General features: G+C 38.0%; 1 protein-coding gene across 4 annotated transcripts in view; it reads right to left on the bottom strand.

Annotated features, from left to right (window-relative positions):
* Positions 1–17211, bottom strand: part of DLGAP1 (DLG associated protein 1) — an 830806-nt gene that overhangs the window by 513381 nt on the left and 300214 nt on the right. For 3 of the 4 annotated variants that reach the window (XM_017867933.1, XM_017867930.1, XM_017867932.1), the window contains exon 3: positions 6476–6582. The gene's annotated coding sequence lies outside the window, so the exon portion shown is untranslated. The remainder of the gene's footprint in view (positions 1–6475; positions 6583–17211) is intronic. The other variant, XM_017867931.1, reaches the window with a different exon arrangement.

Raw genomic sequence — 17211 nt, 5'->3', positions numbered from 1 at the left:
ATATAGCAAAAAGAAAATAAATCCAGCCAATATGCCTTTTCTTCCTTTCTTATAATTCTTGTCAAGTTGTACCTTTTTATTGCATAGTCAAATGTTGTCCTTGAACATTCTTACAGTATAAACAAATACTCAAATATGTGATTTGTAATAAACTCTATTATACTCTTACTTTACAAATAAATTATTTCATCATCTAAAAATAACATTTATGTTTCTTTCAGAGTACTTAATAAGTCATTTTATTAAAAATGCCAATATCAGCAATAATTGCCTATAACTTTTCTATTGTGAAGGTCTTGGTTGCCCAATTAACAATATCACCACCCATACAATATGTCTATATATTTACATATCTATATCTATCTGTATCTCCTAAGGTTTGAGACAGCCTCATCAGTATGATTATCATCCTGATAGCGATAGGACTCTGAGACATGACAAATTAACATAGTATTCTACAATTAGATTTTGTATCTTACAGATGTCTGAAAAAATTAAGGTATCAAATAGCAATAGCAGCTTTTAGTTTCTAAATTATTTCTGATATAAAAAGTATAGAATAGTGAAATAGAAAGATTTATCTCAGAACACATTAACTTAAGAGGATTTATAGAATATTAAAATAGAAAAATTGCTAACAGGATTAAATCCTGTGCTAAGATTGATGAAATATTCCAGCAAAACTTTATTGATCTACTCCTGTTAAGTAGGCAGCTTTGAATTTCTGCTGACAAGTACTGGGGTTAACCAACATCAAAATGACAATTGAAACTCAAAACACATAAAATAAAACAGAAAAGTATTCAATATCTGCATGAATCTCCTAGCAAATGAATCTTCTATTGACCAAAACTTTGATTTCTTTTGCCTCTGGGTATAAAGCTGCATCTGGCAAATTGGCTATGAAAATAATTTTTTGGAGAACGAGAAGAAAAAAATGAATAATTTTAGTCATTCTGAAATCAGCTAAAAATTGAGACCATATGAATGTTATTCAGGTTAAACTTTTGCCTTGAAGAATCTTTATTTTAGTTTCTCCCCAAGCCATGGCTAGATTACAAGGCAGAAAACAAAATGTAAGTTGCAAACTTCATGCTTCACACTGAGAAATCACTCTTGATGAAAAAGGCCCGGCTTGACACATGTAACCATCAGCAATGCATAGAACCAGAGCTATCCCGTGTAGATAAAAAAAGATGCTGAATTTTTCCACTAGCCTTTCAGTCTCAGATGACTAAATTATGGATACATTTTCTAAAGTGTGTTCATCTTTTAAAGTCCTAAATAAAAGCTTCTTACTCTCATAGAATTATGTTGGAAAAGAAGAGTATACAGTAATCTCCATTAACCTCCAAAACCGTGGTGGGATTCTGGTCAGCTTCTAGCCTATATAGGTCTTTAAACTCACCAGATGTTGGATTTATTTTATACCCTATCTCTGGTCTTCAAAGTGACCTTTCAGATAATAACACTGCCCCCGTTTTACAGATGAAGATACTAAAGTATATAGAGTGGCTCAGTCCATTCACCATATTCACACAGTTAATAAATGAAAGTTAATAAACGAAAGAGCTGAGTTTTGAACTCAAGTCTTTCTGAATCCCAAATCCTGCCTTTTCAACTCTGCTTTCAAATATGTGCCCTTAGTTGACTGATTGACTCACTCATACTTGCGTGTTGGGTTTTAGGTAGGATTTTATATGATCTGTACCTTGAAATTGCAAGGTAAGGCACTAGAATGAATTCCAGGGGTTACTTATCCTAAACCCTTCTTTTTATAATGTAGGTAACTGAAGCCTAAGGACTAGCCAGGAACATACATCAAGGTTATAACAAAGGTGGGGCTAGGACATTTACGTTTTAATTAATATTTAAGCTTTACTATTAGGCAAGCCACAACATAAAATGAAAATTTTAATTTTCTCTTACAAAAGTGAATTATGAAATACATTTAAAAAAAATGTTCAAGCTTTCATATTATCCTCTGTTGTTGTTATTTATGCTAATATGTGATTACAGGCTTTTTCAAGAGTGCGTTCTGAGGTTGACTCCACTACAGAATACATAACAAAAAAATAAGTGGAAACTTGGTTTAAAAACATACAAAATAAATTTCACACTGAGCTCTAAAAGTAGGCATTGAGCCTAATTTCTGGAATAAATCAAAGAGTAGGCAGAAAACAGACAGAAGGAACAGTTATTTTAGCAAGAAAAGTAGGAAAAATTTACCAAGCCAATCATGGGATGATGTATGCAGATAAAAGATGTAGAGAGAAAATGTGCAACATTGACACATGAACACATTTGAATGCAAGAAAGCAAAAAAAACCAGAAAGCATAATTGTCCTAAATGTGACTAAACATTCAAATTATGCTGCAGCTGCAAAATTTAAACTCAAGGAAAAGACATTTGCAAAAGAATTTATTAAATAGATGTGATTTGCTGGTTTTATACAACCAGTGGCTCTTTTACAAAGTAAAATGTACAATTTAGCTTGATATAAATGACATTTCTCCCATTGTACTCAATCAAAGAGCAAAAAGTCTTTCGTGAGAGACTCTGTTTATTAAAGAGTACAATACTATTGATACCCAGATGCTTGGACTTTATAACTACGTAGTGTGATTTCATCTAATAAAATGTCTTATATATTGAGTATGGGCTTATATAATAAGGTTTCTGTGTGAAGCAAAACCATCTTTCTCTATGGCACAAGTCAGAGTAGTTTATTTGTAAGCAGTTAAGTTTCATGCTGAAACCAGTTCTTGGTTGCTAAACCTGTTCATCCATTCTTCCATCCATCCATCCATCCATCCATCCATCCATCCATCCATCCATCCATCCATCCTTTATCCATCCAATAGATATTTATGGGTCTACAAAGTCTATGACACAGTAAAGGATATAAAAATGCATCAAAAATCTTAATTGTTGGGAATTTTATGGTATTAAGATGGTATTTGACCGGAAGACTCAGAGCTTATTATTAAACTAACACAGCTACCCACAATGGTGATGTTGGTAAGGAAGACCTTTCATTGTGATCAGTCTTTGACTCAAACTGTAATGCAGAAATTGTAGTGCCAGCCTGGATCATTTAGTTTACAGAGTGGTTCTGCAAGTTAAGGTCTCATGGAACAGCAGATCAGCATCATATGGGAACATGTTAGAAATGTACATTCTTGGGCCTCACTCCAGAACAGAGGTGTCCAAGGGAGAGAATACAGTTATGTGTTCTTAGTTTCTGTTTCTGGTTGGGCATGTAAAGCCCCATGCTTGTCTCTCTTTTCCATTTATCACTAGAGACAGAAACTAAAAGCCATGGCTTCAGGCTGCTCAAAGCCTAAAACAAAACACCACCGCCACCACCACCACCATCGCCACCGCCACCACCATCACCATCGCCACCACCACCACCATCTGCACACACCACATCACCACATCACCACACCACCACCACCACGACCACCACACCTCACCCCACCACCACCACACACCACCACAATTAAAGGCGGGCAGCGGGCTAGATAAGCTTGCTCTAGACCAATCTGTGTTTGAAAATCACAAAGCCTTAACATCACTTGGAAGGCTTGAAAAAAATCACAGCACTTACATTTCTACACAGTGGGCTGGGCCACTGGTAAGTGAGGTCAAAGAATAAAAAAAAAAAGTTTAACAACTTAGAGTGGCAGTTTTTAAATGTCTGCTTAAGAAATTTAGATAATGATAGATTGGTAAATCAGAGAACATTTTCTGAGCAAAAAGCAGACATGATCAGAGCTGTGATTCTGGAAGACTCTGGAGACAAAGGAGACAAGGGAGAGGTAAACTAATGAGGGGCAATACATGGTTCAGGTGAGAAGACACAGTAATTTTTCTTTCGTGATTCAGGAGGATGTCCAGCCTCAAATGAACTGGGGCCCTTCACTCGGTTTGCATGTCGTGGATCCTCTTCATCCCTAGTTTGATTCTGACTGCTCTTTTTTGTATTTCTGACTAGCATCTGCCACGACTTTCCTGGTTTCTCTGCACTACCATTCTCCGCTGCCCTTTCTCCTGTCCCCTCCACTTTCATTTCCTTCACGAGGAAATCTGCATGCAAATGCACATCACTTTAAATGTTTGTTGTTGTCTGTTTTATTTTTAATAGCTGCTCCTTAGAGAGTTTATCAATTACATTCCTCCTCTGAGCATATGATCTTCTAGGTCACAACACAACCACAGGCTTTATCCAACTTTATTTTCAATCTGTTTAATGTCCTCATGTCAAAACAAAACAAAGAAGCTCTGATTCACCTTAATGTGCTAAATCTGTTTTGCCAGCTGACCATTCATCTAACATTATGCCCAGATAAATATATAATTTCAGTCATGCATTTCGCACAAACAGGGTTGTTTCCAAACAGGAAAGACATATCATAGACACCTTCTTGTAAATGAATCAATATAAAGTGAGTAACAAATATAGCTATGATTAAATGTTGTTATATTAATTCTGACTATTCCGAATGTTGGTCATAATTTGAATCTTATATAATGTCTCAAATATACATGGGGACTCAGATGCATTTCTCACTTAGCTGACACTATACCATTTACTGAAGATGGACAATTTATTAATGAAGAAGTTAGTTTTGAAACAGAACTCACTTGGATTCCACGATATTTAGGTATAATTATTTAATGTCTTTAAAACACAAAACTGTTTTTTCTTGGAGATATTTCATTTAGGAGAAAAATGCTGATATAGAATAAAGTAAAAGGAGGTGCAACAGATGCATCAGGCTCCCTACATTATGTCCCGGGGTTCACTTTGGATGTCAGCCACAGCTGCAGGGGCGTCTCCTTGCCTTTGCAGGGAGGGATCTCTAACCCCCAGGTCATAGACCAAAACTGGTTCACGGCCTGTTAGGAACTGGGCCGCACAGCAGGAAAGTGAGCAGTGGAACAGCGTGCATTACGGCCTGAGCTCTACCTCTTGTGAGATCAGCGATGGCATTAGATTCTCATAGGAGTATGATCCCTATGTGAACTGTCCATGCGAGGAATCTAGGTATATGCTCCTTATGAGAATCTAATTCCTGATGATCTAAGGTGGAACAGTTTTGTCCCAAAACCATCTCCCCACCTCCCCACCCTGCCCATGGAAAAATTGTCTGCCATGAAACCAGTCCCTGGACCACTGCCTTTCAAGGTACACCTCAAGTGACAACTGAGTGTCTTTCTGCTTTCTACCCACGCATGGCTGGCACAGCCCAGCATTGTGAGGGAATTCATGCCCCTCGGGGGAATACAAAACCAAGGGGAAAAAGTCAGTCAGTAAACCTTGCTGCACATCTTTCTAACAGAAATTTGGGCATCTGTACCCCTCTTGGAGGGAACGAAGTTTCCATTATCTGCAGTGGTGGACTTGCTAACCCGCCTGCAATTTGGCCTGTGCTTCTTCCCTGATTCACTCTTCCTGCTTCTAACTCTTGATCTTTGGGATCACCTCCCTAATAAATTGCCATATCCAAGTCACTGTCTCAAGCAAGTAACCCAAAGACAACAGCTTATTATTCAGCAATATTAATCTCCTGATCTGACACCACTTTTGTAGTATACTTGATTTATATGTGGTAAGACCCTTCTTTTTTTCTCCCTCCAAAAACGACATAAAGAAAGGAGTAGAGATGATAGCAAGGACTCAAGTGTTTTCATTGTCTTTCTTTCCTTTTCTTTTTCTTTTTTCTTTTTTCTTTTTTTTGAGATGGAGTCTCCCTCTGTCATCCAGGCTGGAGTGCAGGGGCACTATCTCGGCTCACTGCAACCTCCACCTTCCAGGTTCAAGTGATTCTCCTGCCTCAGTCTCCCAAGTAGCTGGGATTACAGGCACCTGCCACCACACCTGGCTAATTTTTGCATTTTTAGTGGAGAGGGGGTTTCACCATATTGGCCAGGCTGGTTTCAAACTCCTGACCTCAGGTGATCCACCCACCTCGGTCTCCCAAAGTGCTAGAATTACAGGCCATGAGCCAGCGCGCCCTGCCCTTCATTGCCTTTCTTAGCACACTTACATCATGTTGAACATGTCTGTGTGGATAAATGGAAATTTGTTCCATATGCTAAGAAAAGCTAATACTATGCCATTTACTTCCATAATTTCATGCCTAACCTACCTAATGTCCAACATTTGGGTCCACAGATTTATAAAAATGGCATTTGCCCAATATGCCATTCCAGATTAACAACAACAATGAAGATTAAACATATAAAATACATCTGGCCCAGATTCTGTACAGGTAGCTAGGAAGTTAAAAAAACACAGGTTTTAAATTCAACAGACTCTTAATATGTCTGGAAAGCATATGCCTGGAATAATTTGTGCAAATATACTATGCTATTACAAAATGTTTCATATAGGATAGCTGAAGAGGAGGCTGTTATTTAAGAAAATGCTTCCTATACCCGTAAGGGGAAAGGGGGCAATTTTACCTTTGATTATCAATTGTCCATTTTCCTTGCTTCCGAGGTAGGAAAAGATCCAAATTGTAGGCTTTTTTTAACCTGATGTCACTCTGGGTATCTGATGATCAACTGCTCTGAAACATAACAATGCAATAATTAGATGTAATAACTAGCCTGAAACAAAAAACACACTTAACAATGATCTCATAAGCACTGCTCTGACAGACATTATATTCAATGTTGTTAAGAAGAGAGTTTCATGGAAAATCTACACGGCCGTGTTCTTGCATGATGTCACACTCGGTATTTTTATGCTTTTCAGAAAAATAAAATCAATCACACAGGAAAAAAAACAATGTTGCTGTAATAAATAGGCTTGATATTCTACAATATACATTTCCTATCATTTATTTTCTTTAAAAAGCAATAAAATGCAAACATCAGTGATCTGATGCTGTAAGATATAGTATACATATGCGATTGTATTCACTTCCTGAGCATTATTTGTTTTAGCAACAGTACAACTAAGCCACTGTGACTTTAAAAAGGGCTAAAATGTACAATTTTTTTCCAGAGTGGTTCTTTTCACTCTGGGAAAAAACCACAGGAGGATGCCAATCACGGGATAATATTCCCAAGTGTGCTACTGGGGACTTGCTGGTGCCTAAGTCAAACCACTATCCTTAATTAGGACAAATACCTAATGTATGTGGGGCTTAAAACCCAGATGATGGGTTGATGGGTGCAGCAAACCACCGTGGCACATGTACACCTATGTAATAAACCTACACATTCTATACATGTATCCCAGAACTTAAAGTAAAATAATAATAATATTTAAAAAATCCTTCCTTAGAAAAGTGACAAAATGGAACACATAACTGGACCCACACGTATGAATGAGGTAACTATCCCCAATCATATCACATGCTATATGGCTGAGCTATATGAGTTTCCTTTCTGAAAAGTGACATAGAAAAGGACTTGGGTCCACGCAAAAATGATATGATGTTGAAAAGTGTAGGTAGCTGTAAAGGTCTGTTTCTATTTTTTTGTAAGCAATGTATCCTTTTGGATCTAGGTAGCATATTAAAATACTGTCAGAAGGGAATGAGAAAAATAATAAATCTAATAAGCAGAAATGTGATATTCAGAATCAAGAATATAATTTTTATTTTTTAATCTCCTAATTATTTATAAGAATTATCAAGAAATGAGTGTGGAATTCATTTTACAGAAGAGGAAGTAGATGTCAGAAGAGGTGATATGGCTTGATCAATTTTATGCAGTGAATAGGCACAGAGGCAGAGGCAGGATCACGCCCCAGATGCTCTGTCTGGAAGTCCAGTCTCTTTAGAAACTCACATCTTGTTTCCAAAAAGAACACTGGACTTTCAAAAAGTTCAGGGCTAGTACAATTCTCTGCAGAACTTGTTAAAGCAATATTTTGAGACTGGCAAAACTGACAGGTATGAAAGTGCTGTGGTAAAAGGCAAGAACAACAGAAACATAACAGCCTCAGGTATTTGCATGATAATAACGCACAGGAGGAACACTTGACTTTCACATATACCTCTTTATCCATGCCACAGAAGACAAAAATGAGACTCCATCATCAAAAGCTTTTAGTTATACTTAAAAGATTATGAGCCCTGACTTATATACTATTATCCTGCTAAGTATTTTCAATATTCCATTAAACCAGAAAAGCTCTGAGTGGAATTTCTTCCCTACATATATGAGGACTAAGTAACTCAGGAGATAATGAAAATTGTTAATTTCTAAAATATATAGAACTGGTCATTTATCCTTTCAAAACTATTTATTGAGAATTTATTGTCTACTAGATAGTTCTCTTAATTTTCTTTGGAAACAAAGTGGAAAGATTATGTAATTTCTGAAAAAGACACCCAGAAACACAAGAAGAAATTCATTTTATTGTAATTGGTTTTACAAGTTAGATAATTGTTAGGTAAACAAATATATTAATCACTAGGAGAGGTCTTAAATGTCATCTAGTCTAATGCTTCCCAAATGTAGCTGATCATCAGTCACCTGGAAATTTGCATTAAAATACAAATGATAGAATTTCATGCAAGATCGTTTAAATCAGAATATTCACGGGGAAGGAATCTGCATTTTGTAAATGCTCCCAGCTAATTCTCCTGATAAAGCAGGTTGGGAAACCTACGGATTCTGTCTGATTTCCTCATTATATAGAGAAGGACACTGAAACCAGAGAATTGACTTGCCCAAGGCATTTGCTTCGGGTGACAGGACTGAGATCAAAATGCAGAACTCCTGATTCTCCTTTTTTTTCTTCTTTTCCTTACCCCAAATGTCCCTCTTTTACTTTTTTCTTTCTGTTCTTTTTTTGTAATCACCACATAATCAAGATTTAGCATCTATATCTGAGAAAGAACAAGAGTAAAAGAACAAGTACATTATAATTATTTGAGTATCAGAAGATTCAGGTATGTTTTCTCATTAGCACCCTCATTGAACTTACATAGATGAAAGGTGAAAAACAGGAATTTGGACTTCAGCTATTCAATTCAATCATGTGCTTCCTACTCTTCCACTGTCTTCTTCTAGAATCAGCTACTTGGGAGTTGTCTGCTGAGTCCCTTTCTTTGGGGTCTGCGCAGCACTCCCCATCTTGCAGTTGTCAAAGGGGTCCTCGTACCTGGACATCCCTGATTGGACGAGGAGAGCTGTTTTTCCCAAACCAGGCCCATAGCTGGGACTGTGAGACTATAGCTTTGTCCACGTTAAAGAGTGATGGGTAAATCATGGAGAAGGAAGAATGAAACAGACACACGTGGAAGGTGGAACAAGAACTCTCTCAACTCCTCTGCCTCCTGCTCCCTCTTTTTCATTTTTTCCTGTGGCTTTCATGAGCTCATGTATCCTTAAGAGATAAGGAGACGGAGTCTTGCTCTGTCATCCAGGCTGGTGTGCAGTGGTATGATCATAGCTCACTGCAGCCTCAAACTCCTGGGCAAAAGTGCTCTTCCTGCCTCAGCCTCCAGAGTAGCTGGGACTAGATGTGCACCACCACACCTGGCTATTTTTTTTTTAATTTAAATTTTTTGTAGAGATAGAGTCTCTCCATGTTGCTCAGGCTGGTCTCAAACTCCTGGCCTCAAGTGATCCTCTTGCCTTGGCCTCCTCATTTAAAAAAAAAAAAAATTAAATTATTTATTTTTAAATTAATGTTTTTGGCTTAAGCTTACTCAAGTTAGTTTATTTCTGTAACTCTGCAGCCAGAGTCAAGAAGAATACACCTCATATCATTCATTTTATACGTGTTACTCTATAAGCCAGTCACTTTAGTTACAGTATTCCAAGAGGCTTATTTAAACACTATTGGCTGAGAGTGTGGAGAAGGACAAAGGTCTTGCATTTTATGGAATACCTAGATTTTCATCAAACACGTTTCGAAGTGTGATAAAGTGGAGAAGGTCCCAATCAGAAAGTCCTCTTTTCATCTCAGATCTGACTCTTACAAAGTTTCTGACTTGTGAAAGTTACCTAGCCTCTCTCAGTTTTAATGTCCTGATTTGTAAAATACCTCTGGGCTAAGTTTAGTCAGGTTAGTATGAGGAACAAGGGAAAGCACTCATTCATTCTCTCATTCATTCATTCACCCCACCATTCTGCAAAGATTTATTGATCACATGCCAAGCACTCTCTAGGGGATGAGAACACATTAGTGAACATTTCATTTTAGTGAAGACAAATAAACAGAAAGTAAATAATAAATGTAAAGCAGTAAATTACAGAGACGTTTAGAAGGTGAAACATGCTATAGATGTAAGAAATATAGACCAAGGTAAGAGATATCAGAAGTATATGGGTAGGGAGGTATAGGGAGGGGAGGGGATTCCACCAAGAAAGTGAGATTTGACCAAAAACTTGAGAGATGAGAGATGAGAGGGAGTGAGTCCCATGCCAGAGAAGGGTGTTCCAGGCAGAGGGAACTGCAGGGGTTATAGTGCTAAGGTGGGAGTGTTCCTGGGTGGTCTTGGGATTGCAAGAAAGTGATGGGATAGAGTGAAGTGACGGAGGAGATTAGTAAGTGTGTGCACAATTTACTTCTACAAATGCGCTGCCCACTGTGAACCATGTGGGAACTAATGAAAATAAGTCACAACAAATTGCATTATTTGAGCACTCTACAGTTCACATCATGCTTCTGTATGGATTAGCTCACCCTGCTACCTGGAACACATTTTCCTCCTAGGTCTTCTAAGACACTGTGAGGAATAGTAGTGGGTACAGATAATACAAGGCAGTTCAACTACAATTGCTAACCTCATAGACTTTTCTCCCACAGTTGCCATTTAGTGTATTTTCTGAATATAAAGATGTGTATATTTGCCCTTCCAAAGTAGTGAATAAGGAATTCATTAAGATGAAAGTATGCTACTGAAAAGTGAGTATATGTATATTAAAAGATGTATGTCCGGCGATTCAGTACTTAGACAAGCTTATGGGCAAAGATGAGTTGTTATGAATTTGTAACATTAAACATGGTGGGGCGTGTGCTGTGGGGTGGTGGAGGAAGGAGTGGGTCAGCATGGCTCATGGCTTTTCAGCTTTTACTCTGAGAGTGAAAAGGGGGCCATGGCAGGAGTTTGAGCTTACAGCCGGCATGGCTTACGTTTCAAAACCTCATCCTGGCTGCTGGTTTGGAATAGTATCTAGGAGAGGTCAGGATGCAGGTAGCTGGAAAGCTTGTGAACCACCCAGAGAGAGGCAGCATTTGCTCTGACTCAGGTGGGGTTGAGGAGCAGTCAGATCCATGCTGAACTTGTTTGGAAGCAAGAGCTGACAGGACCTCTTGATGGATTGGGTGATTAGGGTGAGAAAATAAAGAGACAACAATGACCCCAAGATTTCTGGCCTAAGCAACTGGAAGAGTGACCTCGATGTCGCCTGAGATGAGAAATGCTGAGGCTAGAGCAGGCTTTTTAGGGAAAGCTGATGCGTTCAGTCTGGTCATATCGATTGAACGATCAGTGCCAACTGGACTTGCCACATAGGTGGTTGGATATACAAGACTGGAACGTGGGAGAGAAGTCTGGGCTGGAGTTTGTGTTAGAAGCTTTCTGGTATAGCATAGGTAATTGATAGTATTTCTATTTCCACCACCACAGATGATTATATAAGGGTTAAATAAAATAATATTTGTAACACACGGTACCTGGTATGTAACAGGAACGCAACATATTTTAATTCCCTTCTGTTTCCTGCCTTTATTTAAAAATATATCTTTTTCTACCGACTATTAGATTATGTTTATCTTTCTGTGAAAAAACAATCAATTTCTGCAAGACACAATATCATACTTTACATTTTGGCAGTCCCTTTTAAAACAAAGGGAAATAATCTCCTGATAAAATGTTGATAATCGTACTCAGTAAGTCATAAAAGAGAAGTTCCAGGAAGCAAGGTAAAGTTTTGTTTGGACAGGAGCTGAAAGGTCTAAAGAGAAAGCGAAAACTGAACAGATACAAATCTATAGCCCTAAGAAAACCCTAAACTTTTCTCAGATCTCCATGGATTTCTTTGGACATAGATCTTGTCTTTTTACTTTATCTTCTAGCACTTAAGAATTTTTCTTTTAGCAATGATTAATTGTCCGGTAAGATGAAGAACAGGCAGAAATATGAGAAAGATGATCATGTAAACCATAGGGCTGAGTACACAGCTGAGGAGCAACATTTCTGAAAGGCATGGATGGCTGAGAAACTCTGGAAGTTCTAGGGTGAAATCTTTAAAGTCTACAATCGTATCTTTAAAATGAGTTTCTTGATTTATAAATGCCTCTTTCACAGAACAAATTTTAAACTAGAAACCATTTGTGTTTAAATCCTGTTTTACAGATGAAGTTTATGAAAACTAGAGGGGGATGTGGCTTGTCTGAGATCACAGACCACCAAGATCAGAGGTGGGACCGGGCACCCAGTCCTCTTAACTCTGGGTGGTTCTTTGTACTCAAATAGTTTCTCTGAAGTTGTTTTACCCAACTCCCTGTTTTATGTAATAAGCATCATTTGTTTTAAACCTCACATTTGATCTTACATTTTACTTAAATTTTACCTTATAGTCCATAAACTATTATGTAGGTTTGAAAACAATGGTAAACTATCTATGTGCTTCACTCCAGCAGATCTTAGAAATAAAGTCCAGAATGAGGTCTGCATTTATTCTGTGACTTTCCATGCATCTGAGACAGCATTAGCTCACATCATACAAGACTAGCCAGTTTCCATATTCTTTGCAAATCACTTTGCTAATTGGTTCCTCATTTGCATATAAGAAATTTCAAGGCAGGGTGGATTCATGGGTGTGTGACCCATGCAGCTTCAGAGGGAGGACCCCAGGCTCAGAAAAGCTCTGTGCTTTGTTCAATGATTTTAGTAGTTGAACCAGTGTTTTGTGGGCAAAGTCCAGTAGGACAGTGAGCCTCAAGGGAGCAGGGGCTGTCTGCACACTCTGCACACGCTCAGCCATTCTGCACTGCTCATTCACACATGGTGTGCATAATGGTGAATTCTGGGGGATGCACAATTCATGGGAGTTTGGTGAGTTTCAACATGAGAGCACAAGTAAGTGTGTTATGTCTATGAGTAAGTGGGGAAGCTGGCAGCCTCAAGAGACCATGCTTGCCACTGGAACCAGAACTTCCTTCAAATTTAGCAAGAAGGCAAAGAGTCCTAAGAAACACAGATGACCACAGGAGCCTAATGCATCCTTTCTTCCTTGAATAATTCCCTGTATCAGCCAACCGCTTATGCTGAAAATGACGACATACAAAGAGAGAGAAAGAAAGAGCAAACCACAGCTCCTTTTCTTGGAATCCTTTCTTACTCATGAGTAAGTCAAAGGGAGAGAGTGTGTCCAAAAATGAAATACAAAGTTATTTAAGTCTTGTGTATCCTTTCCACTGTTTGGGTAAGGATGGCATACATATGTACAATCTATGAAATACCTAATTTTTGCTGATTCTGCATGCAAAGCAACTATTCTTATATTTGCATTGCATAATACAAAGTGAATGGTAAAATTTGTGCTAAAAATTTATACTTTTTTTTTTCTTTCCTTGCAATAACATGAAATAGCAAATAAAACTAGTAGAAAAGTCAAGAGAGGAATGGTAGAAGAAAGGACAGTTTTATACATTATCACCTTTAATGACCCTTTGTTCTTGATTTCCAAATAAGGGACCTGCATTTTCACTTTGCCCTGGGCCCTGCAAATTATGTAGCCATTAACACTCACCCTGATGTTATGAACTGGTACACACACTAGCAACTGCTTTCAGCATTATTAACTTACAGCTTAAGTGTTACATAGGGAACTTTGGAAATAGAACACCTTCTTTTGAAAATTCTAGTACAACTGCAAACTGAATTAATCTGCTCTCTGTTCTCCTCAATGTCTTGTCTCATTTTCCAACTGACTTCTTGGACAGTTGACCAAAGTCCCCCAGCTCATAATTTAATTTGATTTCTAATTTAATATAATTTTAATCTTCCATTTGAAATGCCACTGCCCTCAAGTTCAAATATTCAGCTGGGGAAGAGAGAAAAGTCAGTGATAAAAGAAATTTGGTCTAAGGTGTGAATAATGAAAATAATTGATACTTTAGAGCGATATTAAGGTAAGCGTATGTCCAAACTCATCGGATTGCATATATTGAGTATGTACAGCTTTTTGTATTCAGTCATACCTCAATAAAGCTATTTTTTTTAAAAGAACCACTTGTTAAGCCTAGATGACCTTGATAAGTCATAAACAATGTTTTAAAGGAAGAAAATTTTGTATTATTCTCTGCTAAGAAGGCCCTTCTACCCTAATCCATTTGAAAGAATGAGCAGTCGCCTGTTTCTGAACAATTGCACATTATTCATTTAAAGATGATGTAATGTGCACATAGTACCTTGCTGCCCAGCTGGTCTTCTGTCCTCAGCTCTCCTCTCCCATCCATCCTCCAAGTAGCTGCCAGAGAGTCCTAAAATACTATACAGAGTAAACCTGATCGGCTTAAACTCAATCAATTGCTTGCACGGTCTGATACAATCTCCCTGGTCAGGAATTCAGTGCCCTTCATGATCTGGCCCTGAAACTCTCCTTTCCTTCTCTGACACTGTCAACTCCAACAGAACCAAACTGCTTTCTTGAACTCACCCTCTGGCTTTGGAATCATTGTCCATGGACAAAGCCTTTGAATCTTTGCTGTTCTCCTCTTCTTTGCCCGGCAAACTCCTACTCATCCTTCATGACTATACCAAAAATTAAGTCTCTTCTCTGCAGTCCTTTCTTCACTCTTTTCCTATTTATCTGTTTTTCTCAGTAGAATGAAAGCTCCCCACGGAATGAACCTATGTTGTTCATCTGATATCTTTGGCACCTAAACTCAAGTTGGGCACATTGTAGGTACTACACAGATGTGGGTTGAATGTAAAAAACAAAATGAAGTAATGTGTACTCAAACATAACCAGGTATTTTCCAGTTAATTGAAAAGGGCCTTTCAATCATGAAATATATAGGTTTATGACATTTCTTTAAAGTTCACCAAAAAGAAAAGCACTTTAAAATGTGTAATGCTAGTTGGAAACGTAGTCTCCATTCTCATTTGTACTTTTTTTGGTCCGCGTTCTTCCCTCTTGTCTTTATATCTCAGTCTGCCTGTGGAAGCTTGGCAGCGTCAGGAATTTGGCTAAAGGCCTCTGCTGAAATGTTAAGGTACTGCCTCCCACACCAACTCACTTCTTCGCAAAGATGATTTTCGGATCCTCCACGAACAGAAAGTGCGTAATGACTCATTGTGATATCACAACTGTTGCCTTGTTGCAAAAAGACTGACAATTTATTTACAACTAAGATACTGCACTATTTGGCAGTATCTTTTTTTAAATTATACTTTCTAAGTTCTAGGTTACATGTACACAATGTGTAGGTTTGTTACATATGTATACATGTGCCATATTGATGTGCTGCACCCACTAACTCATTATTTACATTAGGTATATCTGCTAATACTCTCCCTCCCCTCCCCACTCACCCCACAACAGGCCCCAGTGTGTGATGTTCCCCTCCCTGTGTCCAAGTGTTCTCATTGTTCAATTCCCACCTATGAGTGAGAACATGCGGTGTTTGGTTTTCTGTCCTTGAGATAGTTTGCTGAGAATGACGGTTTCCAGCTTCATCCATGTCCCTACAAAGGACATCAATTCATCCTTTTTTATGGCTGCATAGTATTCCATGGTGTATACGTGCCACATTTTCTTTTCTTTTTTTTTTTTGTGAACCATCCTTAACCAGTTTATTTTTTTTAATTTTTTTTTTATTATACTTTAAGTTCTAGGGTACATGTGCATAACGTGCAGGTTTGTTACATATGTGTATTTGTGTGCCACATTTTCTTAATCCAGTCTATCACTGATGGACATTTGGGTTGGTTCCAAGTCTTTGCTATTGTGAATAGTGCCACGATAAACATACGTATGCATGTGTCTTTATAGTAGCATGATTTATAATCCTTTGGGTATATACCCAGTAATGGGATGGCTGGGTCAAATGGTATTTCTATTTTAGATACTTGAGGAATCACCACACTGTCTTCCACAATGGTTGAACAAGTTTACAGTCCCATCAACAGTTTAAAAGTGTTCCTATTTCTCCACATCCTCTCCAGCATCTGTTGTTTTCTGACTTTTTAATGATAGCCATTCTATATGGTGTGAGAGGTGTCTCATTGTGGTTTTGATTTGCATTTCTCTGATGGCCAGTGACGATGAACATTTTTTCATGTGTCTGTTGGCTGTATGAAAGTCTTCTTTTGAGAAGTGTCTGTTCATATCCTTCGCCCATTTTTTGATGGGGTTGATTTTTTCTTGTAAATTTGTTTAAGTTCTTTGTAGATTCTGGATATTAGCCCTTTGTCAGATGAGTAGATTATAAAAATTTTCTCCCGTTCTGTAGGTTGCCTGTTCACTCTGATGGTAGTTTATTTTGCTGTGCAGAAGCTCTTTAGTTTAATTAGATCCCATTTTTCAATTTTGGCTTTTGTTGTCATTGCTTCGGGTGTTTTAGACATGAAGTCCTTGCCCATGCCTATGTCCTGAATGGTATTGCCTAGGTTTTCTTCTAGCACTTTTAGGGTTTTAGGTCTACCATCTAAGTCTTTAATCCATCTTGAATTAATTTTTGTATAAGGTGGAAGGAAGGAATCCAGTTTCAGCTTTCTACATATGGCTAGCCAATTTCCCCAGCACCATTTATTAAATAGGGAATCCTTTCCACATTTCTGGTTTTTGTCAGGTTTGTCAAAGATCAGATGATTGTAGAAGTGTGGTATTATTTCTGAGGGTTCTGTTCTGTTCTACTGGTCTATATCTCTGTCTTGGTACCAGTACCATGCTGTTTTGGTTACTGTAGCCTTGTAGTATAGTTTGAAGTCAGGTAGCGTGATGCCTCCAGCTTTGTTTTTTGGTTCCATATGAACTTTAAAGTAGTTTTTTCCAATTCTGTGAAGAAAGTCATTGGTAGCTTGATGGGGATGGCATTGAATCTATAAATTACCTTGGGCTGTATGGCCATTTTCATGATATTGATTCTTCCTATCCATGAGCATGGACTGTTCTTTCATTTGTTTGTGTCCTCTTTTATTTCACTGAGCAGTGGTTTATAGTTCTCCTTGAAGAGGTCCTTCACATCCCTTGTAAGTTGGATTCCCAGGTATTTTATT

Source organism: Rhinopithecus bieti, unplaced genomic scaffold (genome assembly GCF_001698545.2).
Source record: "Rhinopithecus bieti isolate Rb0 unplaced genomic scaffold, ASM169854v2 scaffold_3856, whole genome shotgun sequence".
NCBI lineage: Eukaryota > Metazoa > Chordata > Mammalia > Primates > Cercopithecidae > Rhinopithecus > Rhinopithecus bieti.
The sequence above is the reverse complement of the archived record's forward strand: the minus strand, read 5'-3'. Positions and strand labels throughout refer to the sequence as shown.